Below are 19,742 nucleotides of genomic sequence, written 5' to 3' on the forward strand. Positions count from 1 at the left end.
GTCAGGGAGCACACGTGTACCTGGGTTCCTGCTGAATCCCTCCATCCTCACAGTCTCACCCTATACTGTTAGGAAAACACATAGCAAGTGATTCTCAATCATATACAAAGATAAAAGGTTGAGGAAGCTGAGTAACTTCTGCAGGAACTGAAGAAAGGAAGATAATAAAAAGCACTTTCATATCTCTCTTTATCTACCATCTGGACCCTTTAAGTCACCAATTTCCTATTCACAGACAAAAAGTTGTCAAGGAAGTTTGTCTTGATTTAATAAAGATCCATTGTGCCAGACAATGACTATTTCTGGCACAAGATTTAAAAATCTGATCCGATCTTGCCCTTCCTTTTGATTCTTTTAGTGAATATTCTTTTAGTGAGACAGTTCCTGAGTGTGCCGTTCTGGTGGGGGTGGGGAAGTGACGGGTGCTAGAATAGCTTATTAACTTTTTATTTGAAAATGATTTTGAACTCACAGGAAAAATTAGAATGTTCCAAACTCTCATCACTCAATGAGAAGAAAATAACAGAACAGAAAATAAGCAAAAGGCATGCCCAGACATATCACCAAAGAAGGCATATGAATGACAAGCCCGTGGAAAGATGCTCTGCACCATGAATCATTAGGGAAATGCTAAAACCACTATAAGATGCCACTACATTCTTATGACAATGACTAAAGTAAAAGAGACTGAGGATACCACCTGTTGGGGAACACACAGAGAGACTGGAACTCTCATACACAGCTGCTGGGGGTATAAACTGGTGCATCCTCTTTGGAAAACAGTTTGGCAATTTTATAAAGAAAGAAGCATATACTTACCATATCACCTAGAAACTCTACTCAAAACAACTAGACATAAAACTTGTATGTGGATGTTCATAGCAGCATTATCCATAATAATAAAACTAAAAACAATCCCAATGTCTACCAACTGAAAAATGGATAGGCAAAATGAGATATATTCATACAATGAAACACTAATCATTAGTCTAAAGGGAACAAACTATTGGTACCTTGATAACATTATATTGAGTAAAAGTAGTCTGTCACTAAAAGGCCATCTGTTATATGATTCTATTTACATGAAATTTCTAGAAAACTGCATAAATTTATTAAATCACTCATGTGTATACCTGGGTGAATGTCATGATATGTAAACATAACCAAATGACGCTGTTTAAAAATGGGAGCATACTCTAAACACTGTTATGTACTATGTTTTTTCGTCTACTCAAAACTATAACTCCAAAAGAGTTTTACATCAGCTCTTTCTATTTTTTATTTTATTTTTTTTTACTGGCTATATAATGATTGGAGGTATTTAGCTTCTGTTGTCCTCAGTTTTAAAAGCAATATATTCCTTCCATCCATTCCTCAAAACCTCTTCAAAATCCTGTAACAAATGTTACATGTCCCCTCACCATGCACCATTCCCAGATATGTCTAGGGCTTCCCTCCACAGGTCCTCATGACTACTCTTCCTGATTCTCTGGGAATAGGAGCATATTTGGATCACTCATGGGTAGTCCATAAATGCCAGGGGGTCATTGCCACTTGAAACCAAAGAAGGATGAGAGTTGTCCTGGATACACACCCAGCTCCCTCACTCCTTGGGTGAAAACAACCCTGCAATGAATTTATACCATCTCCCAGATGTCCCAGTAGGACTGAGCCCCAGTTGCCCACAGTAGGAACCTGCTCATTAGCATTACAGATGCTCCTTGACCAATGGGATCACATCTCATCCATAAAGTAAAAATGCCATAAGTCAAAGATACATTTAAAAGTCAGATGCAGGGGCCCATGCCTGTACTACCAGCAACTAAGGAGGCTGAGGCAGGAGGAGAGTGAGTTCAAAGACAACCTCTGCAGATTAGTGAGACACTTAGCAACTCAGTGAGACCCCATCTCTAAATAAAACACAAAATAGGCCTGGGGATGTGGCTCAGTGTTTGGCCGAGTGCCCCCGAGTTCAATCCCTGGTACCAAAAAAATTCAAAAATTAAAATTAAAAAATGCATTTAATACACATCCTACCTTAGCAACACAGTCCACTGTAGAAAACATTAGTTGTTTTCTCTCATGTTCTGTTGGGAGTCGCCCCAGCTCCAAAGACTAACTTCCCCATCCCCCTGAGAAGAGCCGTCCAATGGTGAGCCCTGCTGGCTCACATGATCCTTACCCACCAATCAGACTAGCCCTGCTGGCTCACATGATCCTTACCCACCAATCAGAAAGCACCCCATGCCAACTGTCAAACCCTTCAACCATTAAACTGTCATAACTGTCAGACCACCCCTGGCTCTTTAAATATGCAGAGCTGTTGGGCATTTTCTCCAATGAGAGCCTTATTCGTTCTTTTATGTTCTATGGCTGACTGGGAGCTCTGCCCCACTGCTGCTGCCCAGAATCTCAAGAGAGTGTTGTACTGCACATATTGCTAACCCAGAAAAAGGTCAAAATTCAAAATTCAGTGTATCATTTCTACTGACTTTTACCCCATCATAAGTCAAGATATGAATCAGGAATATTGGTTGCTTTCCCTTCCATATCCACCTCTTTCTATTCCCACAATCCTTCCTGGAAGGAATTTACCAAGTGAATTACTTGCATTTAAATCTTTAACTCAGGGTCTGCTTTGGGGGGAACCTCAAAATAAGACACCACCAAAAAGTGACATTTATTAATTGGCTCATATATTTGGTACTTTCCACTCATTCCCTGTGAATTTATACAGATGGAAACCACTGAGTACACAGGCATTTTAACAGTATTAACAAGGCATATGATTTCATTTGTAATTTAATGAGAATGCTCTATCAGGGCAAATAAGGGGGCATCATTAAGGTACTGATCTTGGGGTCTGTGCTCATTTGCCTGTTTGCTTGGATAATCCATGCTGCAATACAAATAACTTATGAGACATTTAATGGTGCTATGCTTGGGTTTCTTCTGCAGGTCTTCTACACACAGCCAGGAACACAAAGTCATACCACTCCTAGCATATGCTTTATGACTTAGAACTCACAAAAAGCATAACACAGCAAGCCTTTTCCATGCTAAATTGGAAAAAGTCCTGCAAATTTATGTCTGCAAATTCCAACCAATATGAAAGTTTTGCCTCTTCTTCTTCCAGCTAAATTTTATCCATGCCAGATGAGAGCGCCAAGGTATTGAGAGAAGCAGAGAAGTGACATTTTTATAGAATTCAAAGCGTTCGCCTAAAATGTAGGAAAACATACACATCTATAAAATTGACAATTTAATTCATTCTACTTGCTGCTCTTATTTCATTCTGACAAGCTAGAGCAACTGGTGTGTGCTGATTCTAAGTCAAAGCATTTTGGGCAGCTGCTGGGGTGGTAACAGGTTGGCCTTGTGAGAGAAACAAGTTCAGCAACTCCAAACACTTCATAAATCTAAGATGAACAAAGTCATCATACAAGATAAGCTAATTCCCAGCTAAGGTCTGAGATCATGAAGAGGTTTCTGAAACCTAAGGTTATGCAGCTTTTAATATCATTTTAATTTTTTTTTTTTAGTTTTCAATGGAACTTTATTTTTAAAATTTATTTATAAGTGGTGCTGAGAATCAAATCCAGTGCCTCACACATGCCAGGCAAGTGCTCTACCACTGAGCCACAACCCCAGCCCCCTAATATCATTTTTATCTTCCATTAATAACAAAGTAAAATGTCATTAAGGATTTGGGATTTTTCCCAAAGGGATCAATAAAACTGGCTTTAAATTTCACACCATAGTTGCCTAATTTGGTAGAAGGCAGAGGAAGAATGGTATACTGCCTTACTAGCTTTAAAGTCAATAATTTAAAAACTCTTCCAGCAAAGACAGAATATATTACTCTGCCCCTTGACTTAGGTTTGACCATGAGACATGCTTTGGCCACTAGAAGAATTCAGAAGTGTCTGTGTGCCAATTCCAAGCTTAGGCTTTGAGAGGCCTCTTGGGTTTCTACTCGCCCTCCTCCTGGACTACAGAGGAGCCTTCAGGTGGCAACTGCCCACCAACCTGGTCTTAGGTCGTACTTAGGTGTTTCCAACTTTAACTTAGCCATCAGCAAGGAACTGAGCTGCATCTAGGCCAGAAGCACAGTCATCTAGCTGAATCTAGCCTGTATTAGCCAACTCCTAGATGTGTGCTTTACTCAACCAAGATCTGTCCCACTGAGCCCAATCCACATCAGCCTCTGCCGGGTCAACATTTAGTGACATGAGTGAAACAGACCTTATTTCAAAATTCCCACTGAGTTTGGGGGTGGTGGCACATATAAGAGCTAGTGAAGAGAGCAATGGGGGACGTACAAGAAACCAAAGAAATAATGCAAAATAGACTTTACCTTCTTTCCTTCCCTGGGCTAATGGGTAGCAAGAGACGGATTATAATTATGATGCTCACAATTGCTTTAAAAAACTTCTCCACAAATATGTCAACTGTTGTGTCCCTTAGTAGGATGATTCCAAAATGCCCAGTGGGACTGAGCCCAGAGCCTACACAGTAACCTGCTCATAGTTGCAGACTGTGTGGTCTTGTTCTCCCTTCTTATCTCACTTCCAATTCACTCTGTTTCTGGGAATCACTGTCCATATAGATATCTGTACCCTAATTCTTGACCCAAACTAAGACACAGCATCATTTTTACAAAGGAAGACTAACACTCATGGCACAATTGAATGTGTCAGATGCCATGACACATATGACTTCATCTCCCCGAGCCTCAGTTTTCTTACCTGTAAAATGGAGACAAGAATAGCACTCCCTTCCCTGGTGTGAGGTAAGAACATGTAATATGTTTAAGACCTGACTCACGGCAAGCTTTCCATAAATGCTATTTATTTTCAAGCAAGACTTATTTATCCTTACTCTCAGGCTTCCAAGCTACATCTGCTCATGTTGGAAAGGATGGAATAGGATTGAGAAAAATAAAAGAGAGAGAGAATACGACTAGAAATATAGTCTTTCACGTTAAATCACTTTAACATTCTCAGCCAGCTGATGCAAGCACCCACCTTTCACTGAACAGCATAGAGAACAACAAAAAAGCATTCTCCATTGATTATACTTAGTGAAATGCTAGTGCACCGAGGGGAGAGAAGCCGTAATACAAACAATATAAAAGAGGGGTGTCCAGTGGGAGATGTGGGTCAGGTTGCCCCCACACTCTTCCAACACACAAAACCCATCAGATAAACCAAGTGGAGCCTGAAGCTGAAGGTGAGCGGCTGGAAGGCAGGAAGAAATAGTGCCCTATCAGTTCAGGCTTGTCAAATTCAGGGAGGGTGTCTTTCTATTGACCCAGCGGTGAAAGAAGCTGCTTATTCTTTCCCTCCAATCAGTCTGCCAATCCCTCATCATTTGCTATCCCCAGCTGACAAGGAGAGAAAATAACAGCAAAGGAAAAGAAACTTCCTATCACCAAATGTCGACCCTGCTCTGCTGCCCATATCGCAATTCCCCCTTTCACAGACTTAGAGAGATGGAGAAATGGGGTCACCCATGACTTTTCTATGCTGCATCTATCTCAGTCCCTTTTTACTATCCTCTTTGTTCAATCCTGTGAGGTGGCTTATATCACATTATGAAACATACAAATGGCTTTCTTTCCACCATCTCTATTGTAAAGCCTCTAATTCTCTCAGTAAAAATATTTGCATTTTAAGTGGCGTTATAGGTTACAGAGACAGCCACACCTCCAAGCTCCCTGAATTTGCAAGGTGGCTTAGCAGTTCCTCCCATCAAAGGCTTAAAACTGTCATCTCTTGAATCTGGCCTGGCCTGTCACTTGCTTTGATCAAAAGAATATGACAGCAGTGACATCATTTTTAAGCTCAAGCCTCAAGGCGCCTTTCATGCTATGCTGCCTCTTTGGGAGCCTTGCTGCTATGTGGACCAGCTCAGCCAACCTGCTGGAGGTTGAGAGCCATGCAGAACAGAGATGAGCCACCCCACCAAAGCCTGCCCCAAGGTCAGCTCCCCACCATCTGGCAGAGGATCAAAGAGGCACAAGGAGCCCAGAAGGCTCACTTAGACCAGGCAATCTCAGCTCATGTTGCCAACCTGCTGAACAAGGAGATAAATCAATGGCTATTAATTTAAAAAAAAATTTTTTTAGTTGTCGATGGACCTTTATTTTATTTATTTATATGTGTTGCCTCACACTTGCTAGGCAAGCGCTCTAATACTGAGCTACAATCCTAATCCCCAATGGCTATTAATTTAAGCTACAGATTGAGCATCCCTAATAGGAAAATCCAGAAGAGAAAGACCTCAGTTGCATTAATCCATTCATGAAGGATCTGACCCAATAAGCCCACACCTCTTAAAAGGCCTAAACACTCTCAACACTGCCGTTTAGGGAGTCAAGCCTCCGTGTAAGTTTTGGTGAAGACAAACCACAGCATATGCCAATGTCAGTTCTCTGTCCGTGGTGTATGTCTGTTTTCTCCTCCCTTGAAATTTTTCCACTTGGATAACAACCTAGTGAAATATGGTGTTTTAGAGCTCTGTTATTGTCTAGTTGCATTTTAATGAAGTTATTTATTCATACAAGTCAAACATAAAGATGTTTTATCTAACAGGAAAGACAGAGGAAGTGAGAAAGAAATCCTGGGCTTTGTTAAAGTGCATTACAGTGGGGACCAAGTCTAAAAAATCCCTAAGCAGGCAAAACCAGTCAGGTTTCCGAAGTGACCTAAGCTTTGCTTGATTTGTAAACAGAAGTGAAACTTAACTTGAGTTGTTTCCTGTATTTCCAATGTGATAAACCAAATAAGACAAGCATATGATTTTAAACAAATGTTTTCTTTGCTTTACATCCGTCCTGTAAAAGCCCTTCCCCCTCTACCCCCCCTCATTTCCCTTGGTGAAGCTCCAGCACCACTTCTGGTTTAGAACTGTGTGATTCATGAATTGTTGATTGCTCAAACTCTTTAAAATGTTATTGTGCTTTAATTTACTTTTTAACAGCCTCAAAAGACAAGCTTTCAACATCAAGATAAGGCTTCAGTATTTATATCTGAAACTATTCACATCCTTATCCTATTGTGATTACTGTCAAGAAAACTCACATTTAACACTGTCTGGGATGTATGTAGTATGCACTTACCAATTATCGACTATAAGTCAAGGTCTGTGCTGTAAGAAATGAGGTGAGGCATAGGAGAGGAAGACCAATCCCTGACCTTCAAAGGTTAAAGGAAGGATAGAAATGTCACACAATGACTATTATTTTACATGATAGAGAAAAGCATATTTTGTAACAGGAGCAGATGCCACAGGATCTAAGCTCATGGAGAGAAGATTGACAGCTTCCCAAGAGAACTTTATGTTTAAGCCAAGCTGGGAGGTATTTAACCAGGGGCCACATGAACATATTGTTGAAAGCTAGATCTCTATAGTTTTGTTCTCTTGTCCTCTTATTCCTCTAAAGTTTTACCAGCTTACTCCGAAAGAGTTTGCTTTTTGAAAACAGTTGTGTCTGAAGGGATCCAGCTTGGGAGGTACATGGTATTGGAACAGTGATGAATCTCCCAAGCTTGAAACTGGGCAGCCCTGGGTTTGAATCCAAGCAACACATTCATTAGTGGTAAGGCTTTGGATGAGTCACTTCAGCTCACTTGACCTTCATTTTGGTACTTATAATTGAGTAAAATGATATTTACCTTAATTATGTTTCTGTGAGTTTAAATGAAGAGCCCAAAAGGACAGTGTTTATTTTGCTCATGAATCTGCCATGGGGGGCAGGGTTCAGCAGGGACAGATCATCTGGCACAGCTTGTCTCTGCTCTTCCAGTATCAATGTGGGGAAGGTCTGGCACCAACCTACTAAAGCCTGCCCCACATATCAGGTTGGAACCCCTAAACATGGCCTCTCTGCAGCATCTGGGCTTCCTCACAACATGGTGGCTGGGTCTCCAGGGCATGCATCCCAAGACTATGAACAAGCCAAGTGGCAGTCACATCACTCTTGCCGATCTAGGCTTTAAAATCACTTGGTGTCACTTCTGCCACATTGTATGTATCAATGCAGTCACCAAGTCTTTGTCCAGATTCAAGGGGAGAGAAAGTAGACCTCCCCTCCTGATGGGGGAGTAGTAAGATTCTAGAAGAGAAGTAATAGCATCATGACTATTTTTGGAGCATATGATCTTCCATAGTGACCCAGACCAATGCCCTTTTGAGTCTCATTTTAAGATGGAGATTTACAATTCTATAAGGAAAAAAAAAACAGATAAAAAGTGGGTAGGGGAGAAAGGTAATGGAAAGTGTAGGAGAGAGGGAGAGAGGAATGGAATGGGTACTATTGATAACAGCTCTGTCCCCAAGTTGCCAGCTGGGTTATTTGTTATTTGTTATTTGTGGAGCAACATCAGTATCTAGATCACACTGTGTGGTAAGAACTAAATGAATGAACCCATTAAAATGTTTAAGCCATGCCTAGCAAGTGGTTCATGCCCGCTACACGTGGGGGACTCTATGTTTTCAGAGCTCCTAACCTATTGATCATGGGGCAGCCCTGCTGCTACTGCATCATGACACCTGGAAGCAACTTCCACTGCAACATCATCCTCCCACTCACACCGACAAGCTTGGAAACAAATGTAATTCCAGAGTGCCATGCACTAGGTACATACCCCTTCAGGTATCTCTTTTCTCACTTCAATTCATCCCGACCTCCCCACCAGGCTGAAGGGCTTGCATATTTGATCTTTCTGGTTGAAGTTTAGAAGTCCAGATCTCTAGTCTCCATCTACAACACAAAGAATCCACCATTTAAGATTTGTATGCATTTCAAAACCACCATAAACAACCACACAGAGGAAGGATCTCTTCCTGACCTGGCTCTGGGAGGAGACGCTGACAGATGAGAGCACAGTGGTAGCTTTTCCTTCCCATGCTGATCTATCTTCACCTCTGCACCAGGAAACTGTGGAGGGGGCTTCCTTGACCAGAATGCTTTCTAAATTTCATGCTGATGCTCAAATTTTTAAAATTCCAAATGGTTTTTCATTTGTTTTAAAAACCATTCTGTCATCTTTGTCAACTAAGTGACAATTCCTATTTTCCCTTACACCTTGCATCACTCAGCTCCTTCTAAAAGGGCCCCACAGTCTTCCAGTCTAGGTGCCTGGATATGCAATTCCCATATTGCCTCGTATTTAATTTTAACTATTTCTATTAACTCTCTACCCTTTTCAAAATTACCTAAGTCCACTAATGCAGTCATTCTGCTTGCAAACAAAGAAAGCAAAATACAATTATTAGATCACAACTCAAGTTCTCTTTGACCGTCACCACTAATACCCATATCCTCAGCAGAGGTGGACACTATTTTAATTTGGGTTATATCTTTCTATGTTGTTCTGTGTATTCTAGCATTCAATCACACACACACACACACACACACACACACACACACAATTTCCTTTTCTAAATAAATGTCTACCATGAATTCAGTCTCTTCACTTGTTCCATTCTTAGGATGTCTTATCAAACTTTCTAAACCACTATAAGATTCTCTTATTCGTTTTCCAATACTGTCATAATATTTCACTATCTCAGGTCCTCTGTGTCTGCCTACAACTATATTTTTTGTTTGTTCTAATTAGTTATACATGACAGTAGAATGCATTTTGACACATCATACATAAATGGAGTATAGCCTCCAACTCTCCACCAACATATTCCTGGCACCTTGCAGATGTAACATACATCTCTTCCTTCAGGTCTAGGTCCCTGTTAGGTTTCTGTTCTGGAAAATCCTCCCTGGCCCTCTCTGGTTACATGAGAAGATTCAGTTCTCAGGCCTCAAAGCAAAATATTTGGACTTGAGTTCCAGATGAATTTCTCAAACAAATTAACTTTGGATCCTCGTGTATATAATGAGGTGATTATATTAGCAGTTATTACCTGACTAATAGCAGTGATTATAATCTATCTCACAGGATCGTCCTACGCAGCCACATCAATGTTTATAGCAGCTCAATTCACAATAGCTAAACTATGAAACCAACCTAGGTGCCCTTCAACAGATGAATGGATAAAGAAACTGTGACATATATCCACAATGGGATAATATTCAGCCTTAAAGAAGAATGAAATTATGGTATTTGCTGGTAAATGGATGGAACTGGAGAATATTATGCTAAGTGAAATAAGTGAGGCCCAAAAACCAAAGGCTAAATGTTTTCTCTGGTATGCAGATGCTAATTCACAATCAGAGGTAGGGGAAGAATAGAGATATTTTGGACTAGACAGAGGGGACTGAAGGGAGGGGAGAGGGTATGGAGGTAGGAATGATAGGATAATTCATTATCCTATGTGCATTCATGATTACGTGACCTGTGCAACTCTACAACATGTACAACCAGACAAAAGAGAAATTATACTCCATTTATGTATGATGTGTCAAAATGCATTCTACTGTCATGTATAACTAATTAGAACAAAAAATATATATTTTAAAAAGATTGTCCTTAATTCTAGATAGGGTAGAGGGGTGGGAGGGAAAAGGAAGGGACAAGGTATTAGCAAGCATAGTGGAATGCGATAGACATCATTATCCAAAGTACATGTATGAAGATATGAATTGGTGTCAACGTACTTTATATACAACTAGAGATATGAAAAATTGTGCTGTATATGTGTAATAAGAATTGTAATGCATTCCGCTGTCATTTTTTTTAAAAAAACCAATTTAAAAAAAAACAGATTGTCCTAAAGATCAAGAAAAATAATCCACGAAATACACTGGCTCATTGAAGGCTATTCTGTAAATGGTTATAGTAATATCAAATACCACCAACAACAACATCATTTAAATCCCACTCCTCTTCCCTTCTCCTTCTCCTTTTCTGTTTATTTTGAGATGAATTATCACTATGTTGCCCAACTGGCCCCAAATTCCAGGGCTGAAGTGACCCTCCAGTCTCAGCTTCCTGAGTTGCCGAGACCACAGGCCCATGTCACCACACTGGGCTTAAACTTTCCTTCTTGATCCTGATTTTCCTCTGAACTCCTACTTTACAGATAGAACTACTGGAAAATATTCTTAATAAACTCTAAGCTTCATTTATATCACTTTACAACACCTTCTAATAGATAAGATTTTGAATTTAATGTATCATCCCTCTATCTTCAGGATGGGTTGCACAAATGGCAGGCGAAGGAGAGCCTGTGAATAACATCAGGTTTTCCTTTTGAGGAACAGAAATTCTACTGCTTCTTTCCTAATGTTGTTTCTGTTACAGAATTTAAAAAGTGTGTACAAATTAAATAGGCATAAATGCTCTATATTCTCACTGTTATACAGTTATAAAAATCAAGCACAATTCTAAATTGTATAAGAACAAGGATGTAAATCAGTACCAAAAAAAAGCAACTTGGCTCACTTAATGCAATGAACAACATTTGTCCATAATTAAGTCATTGCACACCAGTATGGTGGAGTTGTGCCTTCTATGAGGGAAAGGGCTCAAATAAGAGAATAAATCAATAATTACCTGAAAGCTGATATGCTCTACTGGAGAGGCTTGGGGTAGTGATTTGCCTATCTGAACTACCATGAAGTTTTCTTTCATTCATTCACCTTCAGCAGATTTTGGTTTACCTTGGCTTTAGGCAAAAACATTATCTATATCTAAACCCTCCTTTGTCCCTGCATACCCTGCAACAATCGTAATTGGGATGACTTAGTCTGGAAGAAAATAAAATCAAACAACCTCAAACCCAAAGGCAGTCATTTAACGGCAGAACTTGGTTGCAAAGTTCAAATTTTCAGGGGTTCTCAGCTCTGGCGACACATCCGAAAAGCTTCAAGCCTGCACCAAACACAGGTTACATCCCAAATTAATTACAGAAGAATATCTGCAGGGGGAACTCGTACAGCCCTGTTTTCAAAGCTCCCCAGACAATTCTAATATGGTAGAGGTTGAGAATCGGTGACTTAGTGATTTAAGACTTTCAAGCTCATTTGTTTTCCATCCACAGTGATAAACATATTTTATACCACAATCCATACCCAAATACATACATGTTAAACAGAAACACTTTATAAAATAATACTTAGCTCTTACTACCAATCATACTCTCTGATTTTTCTCATTCCCTTCACTTTTGTTTAAAACAATGTTAGAGCCGGGTATGGTGGCACACTATAATCCCAACTATGTGGGTAGCCGAGACAGGAAGATCACAAGTTTGAGACCAGCCTGGGTAACTTAGCAAAATACTGTCTCAAAAATAAATAAGTAAATACATAAAAGGGTGGTGGGGCTAGGGATGTGGAGATGTCACTCAGTGGTAGAGTACCTCTTAGGTTCTCTATGTATGTTTAATCCCTGATACTGAAAAAAATTTCAATTTAAAAATAAATAAAGCAATGTTGAATGTGCTCAGCTTTACCAATCAAGGAGTAAAAATTCATTAGAGGTTATGACCCAGTTTAAAAACATTGCTCTCGATAACACAGAACATAATCTGATAAATTATTCAAGATTATGCCCTGAAATAAAAATGTATGTCAAAAATTCCCCCAAGAATATGTGAATCTCTGAGAATAAGTCCTTATTTGTACATGCCCATTTTTAACAGTTGTATTATATGCCAGATCCTTCATTTTGTGAAATAGGAAAAGGTCAAATTCATGTACGCCTTCCCTCTTGTAGGTACACATGACTGTGTTTGTTCTGCTTTGCCCCCTAGCTGCTATTTCATATCTATATTTTCATGCATAATTTTGCCTATTTGAAAAAATCCTTAAACAATTGCATTGTGGACCCTTGAACTTAGAATGATGCTGTTGCTCTGGATGCTGTGTGGGGCATTGGTGTTAGTTTTTCTTTGCCCACACACCATGGTGCATCCCAGCATATGGCAGGATGTAGGTCTTTGTATCAATACTCGGCTGAGTTTTAGCATTCTGGCACATATTTCCAGTTGGGAGTTAAGACAATGGCCCTCTAGGGAGACTGATAAAAAGCACATGTGGCCTCACAGAGGAGATTTGCGGTTACTACTAGTATCTTAATAGTTATGCATCTTTCCAGCCTAGGACCCTTCCACCATGGGGTTCTCTGGTTTCTGGTCCCCACTGCCCTTACTTCCCACATAAGCAAAACAAAATTGAGTGTTGCTCCACAAGACATGGTTTGTATGAATGTCGCCGCGGTAGCATTTAGAAGTGTTTCAAAGCTTTTTGAGGATCTGAGAGGAGGGCACCCTACAAGGTAGAATGCTACTAGTCAACGTCCAAAGGGGTTTTGGCTTTAAAAAACAATAAAAAGCCAAACTCAAACAATATGAGAGAGAGAGAGAGAGAGAGAGAGAGAGAGAGAGAGAGAGAGAGAGAGAGACTCACTAAACTGGACTTACACTGACTACATATGACATATGCTATAAAATCTTACATAAAACACTTATAATGCTGGCCACTTAAAACATGTTTTATATAAGAAAACATAACCATGTATTAAAATGAGAAACAGGCTGAGCCTTCCCTCTGAGTCAGGGTTGAGCAGCTGGAACAACTTGGGAAGCTGTCCCAGCCTTTTGGGGGTAGTGTCAGAGTGTGCATACAAGAGCATTTCTCTGGCAAAGGGCATCTGCTTTAGATTGTTACTGAACTTGAACAGGGTTAAGTTTCTAAGAGAAGTGCCCATTCCTTCCAAACTTGCATACGTGCATCAACAAACTAGAACTTCTATAAGGACCACTTTTTTGAGGGGTGGTATTCTGTACACACTGACTGTAGAGGCACTATTCTCACAGTTGTTAATGGTGATCATGGGTATATTACTGTGATGGGCTGAATATGTTCCCCAAATTTAATGTGTTAGAAAGTTTGTTCCCAGTTCAGTAATGTTGAGAAGTGGGCTTTTGGGAGGCAGCTATATCATGAGGACTATGAACTCATGAATGGATTAATCCACTTATGGATTCATAGTTTAATAGATTTGGGGGAGGTGTTATAAAAGTGATCTCTCTCTGGCCCACTTGCCATCTTACCATGTGATACCTTCTGTTATGTTATGATGCAGCAAGAAGGCCCTCATCAGATGCCAACCACATGCTTCTCCTCAGCCTTCAGAAGTATGAACTAAATGTACCTTCCTTTTTTTAAAATAAATTATCCAACTCAGGTATTTTGTTATAGCAATAGAAAATGGATGAAGAACATTATTTTCTTTGATCTTCTCTTAAAGGAGGTAAAACTGGTTAGGTTCATTCCATCTCTGTGTACAAGCTTCACAGATTAAAAGACTGAGTTACCAATTTGATTAAGTTCCTTACCTACAGATGCCTTGGTATCCACAATTTGGAACTCAAATCTAAGCTTGTTCAACTTTTCTCACTTTTCTTTTTTACTACTAACTCTGTATTCCCAATCTTATAAAGTATTAAAATATCATTTTAAAAGACAGTGGGAAAGAGGCATGCCCCCTAATGACCTAAAGACCTCCCACTAGACCCCACTTCTTAGAGGTTCTACCCCCTCACAATAGCCCCACATTGGGGACTAAACCTTTAACACACAGTCTTTAGAGACCTCAAAGATCTAAATTACAGCATAAACCATCTTTCTGAGGAAGAAGTGAAAGAGAAAGAGTAATATTCAAAGAAAACCCTGCTATTCTTTTAGAGTTAAGACCTATTCTTGGCTGTCCAGTACAGAAGCCACCAGCCATATGTGCTTTTGATTACTTGAAGGGTGGCAAGCCCAAGCAGACATGTGTTTTAAGTAGAAAATACACACTAGGTTTTAAAGACTTAAGAAAATAAAACATAAATAACTTCAATAAAAATTTTCATATTAATCACATTTTGAAATAATTTGAAACACTGCATATGTTGCCATATATATATATTGTTCCAGGGATTGAACTCAGGGGCACTCAACCACTGAGCCACACCCCCAGCCCTATTTTGTATTTTATTTAGAGACAGGGTCTCACTGAGTGGCTTAGCATCTCGAAGTTGCTGAGGCTGGCTTTGAACTTGCAATTCTCCTGTCTCAGTCTCCCAAGCCGCGGGGATTACAGGCATGTGCCACCGCTCCTGGCTTACCATGTATTTCTATTGGATGGTGCTGCTCTATAGAATAGTCCCCAAAGCCTTTCTGGTCACAAGTATCCCTTGGCTAAGCTGGAATATTTTCTTTCTTTCTTTTTTTTTTTTTTAGTTGTATTTGGACATAATACCTTTATTTTATTTATTTATTTTTATGTGGTGCTGAAGATTGAATCCGGGGCCTTGCAAGTGCTTGGAGAGTGCTCAACTGCTAAGCCACAACCACAGCCCTAGGCTATTTTCTACATTCTGAACACACACAATGCCAAATTATGAATGTATGTACACAATGTTATCTTCTGAATACACACAGCACAAAGGCCCGAGACACACAGGATGCACGCGCCCGCACATGCACACAATACTATATTCTGAACACAGATACCACATACAAAGTAGCCACCCAGTTTATGACACCTTACTCTCTGCTGCCACCTGCTGTTGACATCCTGCCCATCTAAAAAACAACAAGCAATTGCTGGCGTAAAGAAATGATTACACTTTTCTCCCTTGAACCACCCTGCAGCCTGGAAAGTGAGGAGCCTGTATTCTCATTCTCTAACTGGAGGAGGTGACAAGACCTGCTTAATGCCATGAGTTGGCAAAACACAGGTTCGCTTTGGTTTGTCAGTCGCCATGGTCTCCCCATTTGGCCCTCTGATGGCTCCTGCTCCTACTTCCTAACCCCATGAACCCCTTTCTCCTTTGAATCCTCATTGTCCTGTTTATAGATCTCAGCTATATATCTTTGTCACAGTACATACTTGTTACACAATATTATCATTGTTTCACCCACATGATTCCCCTGATGACCAGGATGGATTCTGCTCTGGTTTAAATCATCAGGGCAAATCACATTTGGAGGCCTCAGTTAATATTTGATTAATGTAAAGCATATTATAATGTCCACCGCTAGACACCTCTTTTTTTGGGATGCTGGGGATTGAACCCAGGACCTTGTGCATGCCAGGCAAGCACTCTACCAACTGAGCTATATCTCCAGGCCTGAACCCCTTTTTAACATGTAAAGTTTTGCTATGGAAAAATGAGAATTGAGTCAATTTCTCACAGGTAGGACCTACAAAGAAAAGCCAAGCCGGCCAGAGTTCTAATTTCCCCTCTTAAGACCTCCCCAGGGCAGTTCTCTGTCTACAGGGAATAACTCCTCTCTCTCTCAGCCCACCCTGTCAGTCTGAACTTGTCCACTGCTCTGGCTGTGTCCTTATAGGGGTCCTGCCTGACTGGCCTTCCCAGTCATAAAAACTACTAGAGAAGAAGCTGGATGGGGGAAGGAAAGAAGGAAGTACATATTTCCTTTTCAAAAATTACAGAATTAAGATCATAGCTATGGGAAATTCTAAAACATGGACATTGTCTGAAACGGACATAATTAAAGTGGAATAAAGATGCTGAAGTTAGCATGAGAACCTTAATACTTCTCCCCAACCCCAAAGATCTCCTGTTCACAGTTCTGGGTACACTCATCCCCAGGAAGAACTAATTGTTGGTAAAGGACATTGTAGTGCCTATGAAAGACTGGATCACCTTTTACTCTGGCATGTTCTCTTTCAAAGATCAAGCTAAGAATTTTGTTGACCTTAAATAATCTAAACACCAGCACCGAAACTCAGATTAAATTCTTTTGGGTCTTTTTAAATATATAAGATTAAATGAAATAAAAACCACAAGATGTTTTGAGTCATTTCCTGAAATAAATACATTTGCTATTTTGGAAACTTCCAAATCTTCAGAAATGGCAAATGATTCTAAGAATATGTATGTATCCATGGCAATTTTTTTGACCATTTCTAATTTTTTTTAAATGAATTAATGAAATGGGACAAGAAATTCATGTGTTCATTCAACTTAACAAACACTGGTTGATTTTGTTCAAGGTCTAAGCTGGACACTGTAGGGGCACAAATGAGGTCTTCTTTTAGATTTGGGCCATCGGCCAGGGATGGAGAAGGTGAGTGCATTTATGGCTGGGGGAGTGTGGGGAAAAGCATTTTAGTTTAGATAGAATTATTTAGCCCAAAGTAGATGTGCCAAGATATAAGCATTAGACTCCCACTTGACCCTAATTGGGGGGATTCCCGTGGAAAGGCCTGGACAAGGAGAAAAGATTTCTATTTACAATGCAAGCTTCAGGAACCACTGAGAATCTCTGAGTAGGAAGTAGGATGCCGGAGGAAAGGGCCCTTTAGAGCAGGCAATGGAGATGCAAACTATAACCTCGAACTAGAAAAGAAGGTGCAGGCATGAGAGTCACTGAGGGAGAAGACTGCATTTCATCGTCCCGTGCAGATGGAAAGAGGGTCAGAAATGGCCACCCAGAAGATAAGAAAATTGGGAAGAAAAACTGGTGTCAACAGGTGGATGATGATTATATTATTAGGTAAGTTGAATACAACTTGAAAAATCCTCTTCCTCAAAGCCCACATACAGAAATAGAGAATAAAGGAGGAATGGTGTAACAACTGCTCCCTCTATTTAGTAAAGCAAGTGATCAACTTTTCTGTGTGGGACAACAAGCAACCTGACCTGCTTGGTCTTATGAAGACTGGGAGAACTGTGGTGTCCGTGGCCATGTGATTATTTCATTTTTGGAGAAGTTGAGTCTGAAGTTCTAGGGGAGCTCCAGATTGGGAAATGCAAGAGACAAGTCGAAGAATCACCAGAGACAAATGCATCTCCCGATATCCAGAAAACAACACTTCTATAAGGAGGGAGGTCATAGTTTAGAGAAACCAGACCACACTTAAATTTATAAGAGGTGCCACACTTGATAAGAACATGATAAAAGTGGGGACAGTCCATAGGTGGACAGAAATGATATATGTTACTCTATTTAAGGAAACATTTGAAGGAGCCTTGAATGATTGAGTTGGGGAAAAGAAAAGCACGAACGTCTCCCTCCGTCCTGTGAAGGTAGAATTAGACTCAATCAGTAACAGTAAGGGGGGGCTGGGGATGTGGCTCAAGCGGTAGCGCGCTCGCCTGGCATGCGTGCGGCCCGGGTTCGATCCTCAGCACCACATACAAGCGAAGATATTGTGTCTGCCGAGAACTACGAAAAAATAAATAAATGTTAATATTCTAAAAAAAAAAAAAAAAAAAAAAAAAAGTAACAGTAAGGGGCAGACATAGAAACAATGGTTAGAAATTGGAGGCAGGCAAATTGCAACACTTTAGAGTGGGGGCAATTTATTCTTCATGGAAGATTAAAGCCCAAACTGGACAATAGCCCTGGGGGTTGTTATAAAGAGGACTGGAGATTATGATGAGAATTACTCAACAGTCAGATCTCCCTGTCAGTCCCATGACCCCATGGTTGGAGGCAGATTGCAGCAACAGATATGAGGTGAAGAGCTACCTACAGAGAGTGGGCAGGTGAAAGGTCAAGTAGGTAAGATGCCCAGGAGACACACTATATTGAGAGAAAACAAATGAACTGCAGAAGTAATCATGAACAAAATGAAAGAAGCTCGTGGAGATAAAAGCACTGCATAGGACTGGGAAGAAAATCAAGAATGCCACATTAGGAAAAAACAATTTTAAACGATAAGGTGCATAAATCTTAAGTGAACAGAGCTGTTTTTAAAAATCCTTGCATACTCCAAGGTCATGAAGATACTCTCTAATATTCTTCTCTAGAAGGTTGATTTAAGTCTCATTGTTTTGAATATCTGACTGACCTCCCACCATCTGTCAAAAAGACTCTCCTCTCCCCACTTAGTTGCAGTGTAGTCTGATTGTAGGTAAGTCAAGTGACTGTATATCTTGTACATCTGTCTCTGGATACTCATTTCTGTTCCATTGATCCATTTGTCTATCCTTGCTCTGCTGCCAGTTTTACTTAGTTAATTTTATAGCAAGTCTTGATAACTGGTGATGTAAGAACTCCAGATTTGTTGTTTTTAAATATTGTGTTGACTATTACAATTTCTCTTACATATAATCACATCTAAATTTTGGGATCAACTTGTCAATTTATACAGAAAATAAACTGCTGGGACTTTAATTAGAAATTCAATGAATTTATAGGTTATTTGAGGAGGAATCGACATCTTTAAAACATGGAGCATTCCAGTTCATGAACATGATATACCCTTCTATTTATTTAGGTCTTCTTTAATTTCTCTCAGTATTTTATAGTTCTCAGTGTATCATTCTGACACATATATTGTTAAATTTATTCCTAGTTATTTGGCATTTTTTGCTGCTACTGCAAATCATATGCTTTTTAAAATTTTTCTAATTATAACTAGTATATTAACTTCTGAATAATCACAAGTTCAGAAACTTTTCTTTTCCTTGCCTGAGTACCTTGGTAAAACTATCAATACAAGGTTGAATAAAAGTGATAGGTGATAAAAGTTGAGAGTGCATTCTTGTTTGGTCAGAGTAAAATCATTCAGAGTTTCACCATTAAATATGACCTGCGCAGAACTTTTATTTTTTTTAGCCATATTCAGAACTTTTATTATATTAAGGTGGCTAGTATTAATTAATCCTAGTTTGTTGACAGCTGAGGTATTTTTAATTTAAGCATTAAAGTTTACAATGGACATTTAATAATTTGGAATAATTTCATCAAGAGTGCAATGTATCTTATATCATTGATCAAAGAACTGTCTTATTTTGGAAAGACTATC

The 19,742-nt window shown here is 39.7% G+C and overlaps 1 protein-coding gene and 1 non-coding gene across 2 annotated transcripts in view; both read right to left on the reverse strand.

Annotated features, from left to right (window-relative positions):
• Rin2 (Ras and Rab interactor 2) overlaps window positions 1-19,742 on the reverse strand; it is a 219,159-nt gene that overhangs the window by 170,219 nt on the left and 29,198 nt on the right. The window contains exon 2 of the mRNA XM_077799515.1: window positions 8,652-8,767. The gene's annotated coding sequence lies outside the window, so the exon portion shown is untranslated. The remainder of the gene's footprint in view (window positions 1-8,651; window positions 8,768-19,742) is intronic.
• Window positions 16,013-16,086, reverse strand: Trnaa-ggc (transfer RNA alanine (anticodon GGC)). Its single transcript has one exon. It is a non-coding gene; the product is annotated as a tRNA-Ala (tRNA).

Source organism: Urocitellus parryii, chromosome 6, assembly GCF_045843805.1.
Source record: "Urocitellus parryii isolate mUroPar1 chromosome 6, mUroPar1.hap1, whole genome shotgun sequence".
Classification (NCBI taxonomy): Eukaryota; Metazoa; Chordata; class Mammalia; order Rodentia; family Sciuridae; genus Urocitellus; species Urocitellus parryii.